Below are 7,578 nucleotides of genomic sequence, written 5' to 3'. Positions count from 1 at the left end.
GGGACGTTTTTGCTACGCCCCGCCCTGAAACTCACCCTGAGACTCGCCCCAATTTTTTTTTTGAAAACACTGATTGGGTCTAAGGGAGGAATGACGGTATTCCTAGCATGTGCATCCTCATCTGGTTCAATATCCTCCTCATCTTTGATCTCCATATTTCCTTCTACCTCTTCTTGGGGTACAGGAGGGATTTATTCCCTAGGAACGTTCTCAGCTGGGGCTCCACCCTGGCAGGTGCCACTCTTCCTCGGCCCCTACCCCTTCCTCTTCCCCTACTTCTGTCTCGACCACCACATCTTGTTGCAGACTTCTCTGTTGGCTCATTGATGGGAGCTACAGGCGTGACGTCGTTGCATCACGTGTTAACCATCTGTGGACAGTAGAGTGAAGGAGATTAGATACCAATTTGGATCACCAAATACCAATTGGAATCATGTCATAGTACGAAAAGTGAAGAAGGCAGAGAGATTTCCTAAAAACCTATAGCCTCTCGAAGAAAAACACAGACGTCTCCGTACCATTCCGAGAGACTCTACTAGACTCGTTTTGGTACAATAAGATCAACGAACCTAGGGCTCTAATACCAACTTTGTCACGACCCCGACTGCCGTGATTAACACCCAAACTAACCCTCTGGTGGGAGAACCACTACTACAACCCAACTAAGCGGTTTTAAGAAACCTAAAGCATTTAAAAATATGGAAGCAGGTTTAAACGACTAAATAAACATGGAGTTCCCATAAACTCTGAAGGTCTAACAAACAACTATCGCGGAAATTCAACCCCTAAAATTGAAAGTCGTTGTACCAAAACTCTGTTAACCAACAAGTCTAAGAAAAAGGGTGCAACCCCGGAAACTAAACATAAACAAGTTTAACATATAGTCTGAGTCCAAAAAGAATGGACTAAACTAGTGATGGATCCATGGTAGCCTGAAAGAACTGGCTCACCCTTGAATCCAGTCTCGATCAAAGATCTCCCAGTTGAGGTCTGTCAGTAACCGCCTGAAGATGCCCTGTACTCAATAAAGAAAGAGCAAGTGTAGTATCAGTACACAAAATCACAGTGTACTGGTAGGATCACGCGGCTACTCCAGTAGAGTAATATAAACAAGTCATTACCCAACAGTAAACACACATTTACAAAATGCATAATTCAATCATCATTTTAAGAGCAACATACAATTTCCCACTAACCATGACACATAATTATAAATGTAACAATCACAAGTGGTTCTCTCATGCAACCCACACCCAAACGGTTAGTGTGTCGGAATGTGACACTCAGTTCAATATATGTGTCGGAACGTGACACCCGGTCCAGTAAGCACAACCATTGTCACAATCACACCACAATGAACAGTGCACATAGTCACACACTCAAGCAACAGGTTCATGGCATGTAATTGTTCACACATAATAATTTCATCTTATTCGGTTAGTGTTTCCCTATTCACATACATGTATGTATACAATGAAGCAATGAACAAACATATATAACACAACAAGAAGTCAAACCATAACCTACCTTAAAACCAAGCTTGAATAATCCTAAGACACATGAGCCTTCCCTTTCCAAAGTCTTTCAGCTTGTACTTGGTTTATAAACAAGTAGTTAAGGCAAGATCAATAAACAAGGCCTAATTTACCCGAATTATCTCAAAATATCAACCCAAGGCCAAACCCATGATCTTAATGTTCAACTAGGGCTTTTCCCACCATTAATATTTAGGACAAACCCCTCCCCCCCAACTATAATTAATGAGGATTCTAAGTTCTAGGAACTGAAATACTGATTAGGGGAGTAATTAACTTACATTTAGCGAGAGAAATTGTGGGAATCTGATAAGAAACTGCCCTGGGTCGTCCCTTAGCTCTTCAGAACAAATCTTTACAAAAAATAATGATTTTGGGGTTTTAACCTGATTTAAGTCGCGACTAACCCGCCATGGTGGGGCCCACCCTGCCACAGAGGCCCCGCCCTGGCGGTATTAATCCCGCCCCAGCGGCTTGCACGGAGACAGATTCTCGGAATTTGAGTTCCAAGGTCCTATTTCACAACACACCTTCAAACCTGGACGTTCTGAAACTATCCTTTCATGTGAAGATCAATTTAAGGAGTTCTACTCGCCCGAATTTGATTCCATAAAGCCGTACAGACTCCATAACGTCTTGGATATCCACTCATGTGATCAAACTCATAATTAAATCCCCCAACCATTACCAGATTGCCCTAGACCTCACCTGACTCAAATTTCGTCCAAGTCTAGCCTAGGCAAGAAATTTCCAAGTTACTACTCAGAAGTTTTCTGGCCCAAATTCCTTCCACATTGGATTTTCCCTAATGACGGGAATAGGTCGTTATATAAACCCAGTTCACCACTAAACCAAGCGGAGAAGACTTGACAGAATCTTGAACCCAGTTAACCACTGAACCAAGCCTTTAGATTATACTAAGGGGGGTCATTATTAAATATATACTCATAAATCAAAAATCGATGATGAAACCATAAACTCCATATATATAATGTTAAGCTTTTCTTTTCTTTTTTCTATTCATCATTAGTTTTATTGGTTTTACAACATTCATCATATTTCTTTGTTTTCTATATAAAGGAATTATTTTAATATTTTCATTTGATATGCACGTTATGATATTCGTATTACATATATTTCTTTTGCTACTTATTAATACATGCTTTAATTGAAATAAGTAGTAACAATTTTAATTCTATTTTTGATCATTTGTTTTTTGATAAAAATAAAAACATTCGATTAAGTATGTGAAAAATATAAAATCACCTTTTATTGAAAAATTTAGTAAGGTATTTTAGCTTTATAAATGATAACATCTGTTATTTTGAAAAAATAATGAATTAATTAAATATTAGACATACTAATGTTCATAAATTTAAAAATGAAGAGATGTGTATAATAGAACATGTATTTTGGCTCCATTTTTGTTGAGGCAGGACTTGAGCAAATGTATATCTTTATAAGATGTTTTTAGCTTAGTTAAGAACATGTATAACAAGTTGAGTAGGCAAAAATGAAAGTTCACTTCTAAAAAACTACTTAACTTTCTTCTGTCTAAATATTCTGTTTTTACAATCTTGATATAAATATTCAATTTCTGCAAATACTGAAGTTGCTACACTTAACATGAACTTGTGCTGGTGTGTGTGTTTATCTATATTTTGCGGGAACAACAAATAGTCATGTTTGGGCAAAGAAAAATAGATGTACATAGAGTTGGAAGAGTTGATGTTCCGATGACACATCAGATAATGCAGAAATTGTGACACTACTAAAATTTGAATGATAGACTGTAAAATTAGAATGTTTCTCACAATTTTTTGAGCATTCTCCTTTTCTTTTCTCTCTTCTAAATTTTTGGGGTGCAAGTTATTTGCGTTGAATCATGTTTTGATGTCTTCTATTTTATAGACGATTTGGTATTGTGTATAATTTGCAGATTGAATGAACATTCTAAGTTTCTAACTTAGTAGACCATCCTTCTTACTAATACATACACATAACTTGAACAAATTGATTCCGTAGGTTGTGGTTTACATAACTTTCAGTGACAATTATTATTTAGGAGAGTATATTTATTATGTTGGGCTCGTGCTTAGCACGAGTCATGCCCATCTAGTATCTATTATATATTATTTTATAAGCCAACATGCATGGGACGAACACTGCATCATTTAATAGTACATAAGCTTTCGTGAGTAGTACTATCAATAATTAATTTTTTTGTACAAAAAGCAAGGTGAATTGTACTAAAAAGAGGGGTATTTGGGTACTTTAACGACAATTGCAGAGGTTTCAAATGAGTTAAGTAAATGACAAACACGTGTTGTATTTTGGTCCACATTTTCCTTTCTTTACCCTCTGCTTCATCTTTCTCATTCTTCCTCTCTTCCTTTCCCAATCCTCACCATCTCTCTAAAACAAAATTTATGTAGAAAATTTCAAATCAATAAACCCAATCACTATCAGATGCTTCAAAGGTCTAAAGTAATCTAGAGTTCTTAATTTAGAGTTATAGCTCTCAATCTCTCCCAACTCACTCTCTTTCAAGATCTAAACGGGTGAGATTTTTATTCTTTTCCTGCATCTTTCACCACAATCGAAGACTTATTATTAATATTTATGGTAATGGTAAAATTCTTGATTTTTCCTTTAAATATTTAGTTGTACTAGATGTAGTTTTTGTTGAAAATTTCGAGCCAAATCTTTGTTAATTTTCTGATATTTGATTAATTTTACTTGCATATTCATAATGGAGTTTGAGATGCCTCGAATTGAATTCATAAGTTTCATTACTTTACTTTGATCATGATGTTAAGTTTCAAAACGGAGCCTATATACTCAAATTTGATTTTTTAGAGTTTGTTTTCATTTATTATTCAATGGATATTAAGTTTTACCCATTACTTTAGATGTTGAAGGGTCCGTTTATGTTGAATTGAACTATTGTATGGTCAAGATGGTGCCAATAACTTTTTTTCCTTTTAATATAGCAATTCACGTTGCCCGCCCCCATCCTTTTTTTAATTTTCTCTCGACTGGATTTACACCCATTAGTTTTGGATTTCTTTCAATGTTTGTGCTTTTATGCTTCAGTTTTAGTTCTTTTACTCTTTTAGATAATCTCTTGCTAGTAATAATTTTAATTCTATTTTTGTTCATTTATTTTTTGATAAAAAATAAAAACATTTGATTATGTATGTGAAAAATAAAAAATCACCTTTCATTGAAAAATTTAGTAACGTGTTTTAGCTTTATAAATGATAACTTGTGTAATTTTTTTTTAAAAATGAATTAATTAAATATTAGACATACTAATGTTCAAAAATTTTAAAATGAAGAGATTTGTATAATAAAACATGTATTTTGGCTCCATTTTTTATCAGTTTTGCTGAGAGAGGATTTGAGCAAATGTGTACCTTTGTAGGATGTTTTTAGCTTAATTAAGAACATGTATAACAAGTCAAGTAGGCAAAAATGAAAATTCACTTCTAAAAGAATACTTAACTTTCTTCTGTCTAAATATTTTGTTTTTACAATCTTGATATAAATGTTCAATTTCTGCAAATACTGAAGTTGCTACACTTAACATGAACTTGTGTTGGTGTGTGCTTTTATCTATATTTTGCGGGAACAACAAATAGTCATATTTGGGCAAAGAAAAATAGATGTACAGAGAGTTGGAAGAGTTGATGTTCCGATGACACATCAGATAGTGCAGAAATTGTGACACTGCTAAAATTTGAATGATAGACTGTAAAATCAGAATGTTCCTAATAATTTTTTGAGCATTCTCGTCTTCTTTTCTCTCTTCTCAATTTTTGGGGTGCAAGTTGTTTGCATTGAAACAATATTTTGATGTCTTCAATTTTATAGATGATTTGTATAATTTGCAGATTGAATGAACATTCTAAGTTTCTAACTTAGTAGATCATCCTTCTTACTAATACATATATATAATTTGAATAAATTGATTACGTGTAATTTGTGGTTTACATAACTTTCAATGACAATTATTATTTAGGAGAGTATATTTATTATGTTGGGCTCGTGCTTAGCACGGGTCATGCCCATCTAGTATATATTATGTATTATTTTGTAAGTCTACATGGGACGAACACTGCATCATTTAATAGTACATAAGCTTACATGAGTTGTACTATCAACAATTAAATTTTTTGTTCAAAAAGCAAGGTGAATTGTACTAAAAAGAGGGGTATTTGGGTACTTTAACTGCAATTGCAGAGGTTCCAAATGAGTTAAGTAAATGACAAACATTTGTTAAATTGTTGTCCACATTTTCCTTTCTTTACCTCTGCTTCATCTTTCTCATTCTTCCTCTCTTCCTTTCCCAATCCTCACCATCTCTCTAAAACAAAATATATGCAAAAAATTTCAAATCAATAAACCCAATCACTATCAGATGCTTCAAAGGTCTAAGGTAATCTAAAGTTCTTAATTTAGAGTTATAGCTTCTCAATCTCTCCCAACTCACTCTCTTTCAAGATATAAACGGGTGAGTTTTTTAGTCTTTTCATGCATCTTTCACCACAATCAAAGACTTATTATTAATATTTATGGTAATGGTAAAATTCTTGATTTTTCCTTTAAAGATTTAGTTGTACTAGATGTAGTTTTTGTTGAAAATTTCGAGCCAAATCTTTGTTAATTTTCTGATATTTGATTAATTTTACTTGCATGTTCGTAATGGAGTTTGAGATGCCTCAAATTGAATTCATAAGTTTCATTACTTTACTTTGATCATGATGCTAAGTTTCAAAATAGAGCCTATATACTTAAATTTGATTTTTTAGAGTTTGTTTCCATTTATTATTCAATGAATATTAAGTTTTACCCATTATTTGAGATGTTGAAGGTCCATTTATGTTGAATTGAAGAAATTGTGAATTAGTTATGCAGCCACAACTATTGTATGCTCATGATGGTGCTCATAACCTTTTTTCCTTTTGATACGGTAATTTTCGTTGCCCGCCCCCATCCCTTTTTTTATTTTCTCTTGACTTATTTTACACCCATTAGTTCTGGATTTCTTTCAATGTTTGTGCCTTTATGCTTCAATTTTAGTTCTTTTACTCTTTCAGATAATCTCTTGCTAGATATAGACATGCATGTCATATACAGGCTCGAACCTTCACAAAAAATCTTGTTGATGCGGTATTTCAGGTTTCTTGACATCACAGGCAAAATTCGCCCATGAATTCTTGCAGAGAAAACTGAAAAGAACATATTTGCAAGTTCTTAAATTAGTTGTTGAATTGAAAGCTTAGTTAGTCAAAGTCGACAGTTCAAAGAGGTCAGTCCACTTGTTTTTTTCTCAAAATAATTTGTAATTGATACAACTTCATTGAAGCTAAATTTATCAAAATACTGTCACACCCCTATTTTTTCCCAAAATTAATTTAGAAAATAGAGTTTTTCTAATTAAAGTGACAATTCATAAAGGGATTATTTTATTTCAGAGTCGCCATTTGGAATTGAGTTTTGGCGTTCCAAGTCACCTTATTTTTACACCTAATCAAAAGGAAGTTGACTCTAATTTTTAATTGTCTACGAACTAGAAATCTGGATAAGAAATTCTATTGACCAAGGGGAAGGTGTAAAGGCACCCCTCGAGTCTTGTGGTTCTAGCACAGTCGCTTTATTGACTTATATCTTGGCTTGACTTAGTTTTTGGATATATTATACTTATTAGCCATACATTTTACTTATATCCCACCTTATTTGATTTATTGTAACTGTCTTGTTTAGATTTTTAGAGTTCGAAGAATCTTAGAATTGTCTTTTTAGTTGGATTTAAAAAAATAGATAGTTGGATTATAATAGGAGTTAGAATTTTATGGGATTTAGGATTAGTTTTAGAAAGACAACGTTGAAGAGGTTCACACCAATTTCTTGAAAATAAATTATTTCTTTTGTTTTCATTTTTTCTTCTGCACGTTATTTTGTAGTTATATTTTTTTTAAATTTTTTTTTCAACATTCTGTTTTTTCTTTCTTCTTACCCTTTTAAAAAAAGATTTTTT

This window comes from Solanum tuberosum, unplaced genomic scaffold (assembly GCF_000226075.1).
Source record: "Solanum tuberosum cultivar DM 1-3 516 R44 unplaced genomic scaffold, SolTub_3.0 scf00457, whole genome shotgun sequence".
NCBI classification, from domain to species: Eukaryota; Viridiplantae; Streptophyta; class Magnoliopsida; order Solanales; family Solanaceae; genus Solanum; species Solanum tuberosum.
Note: the sequence above shows the minus strand (reverse complement) of the source record.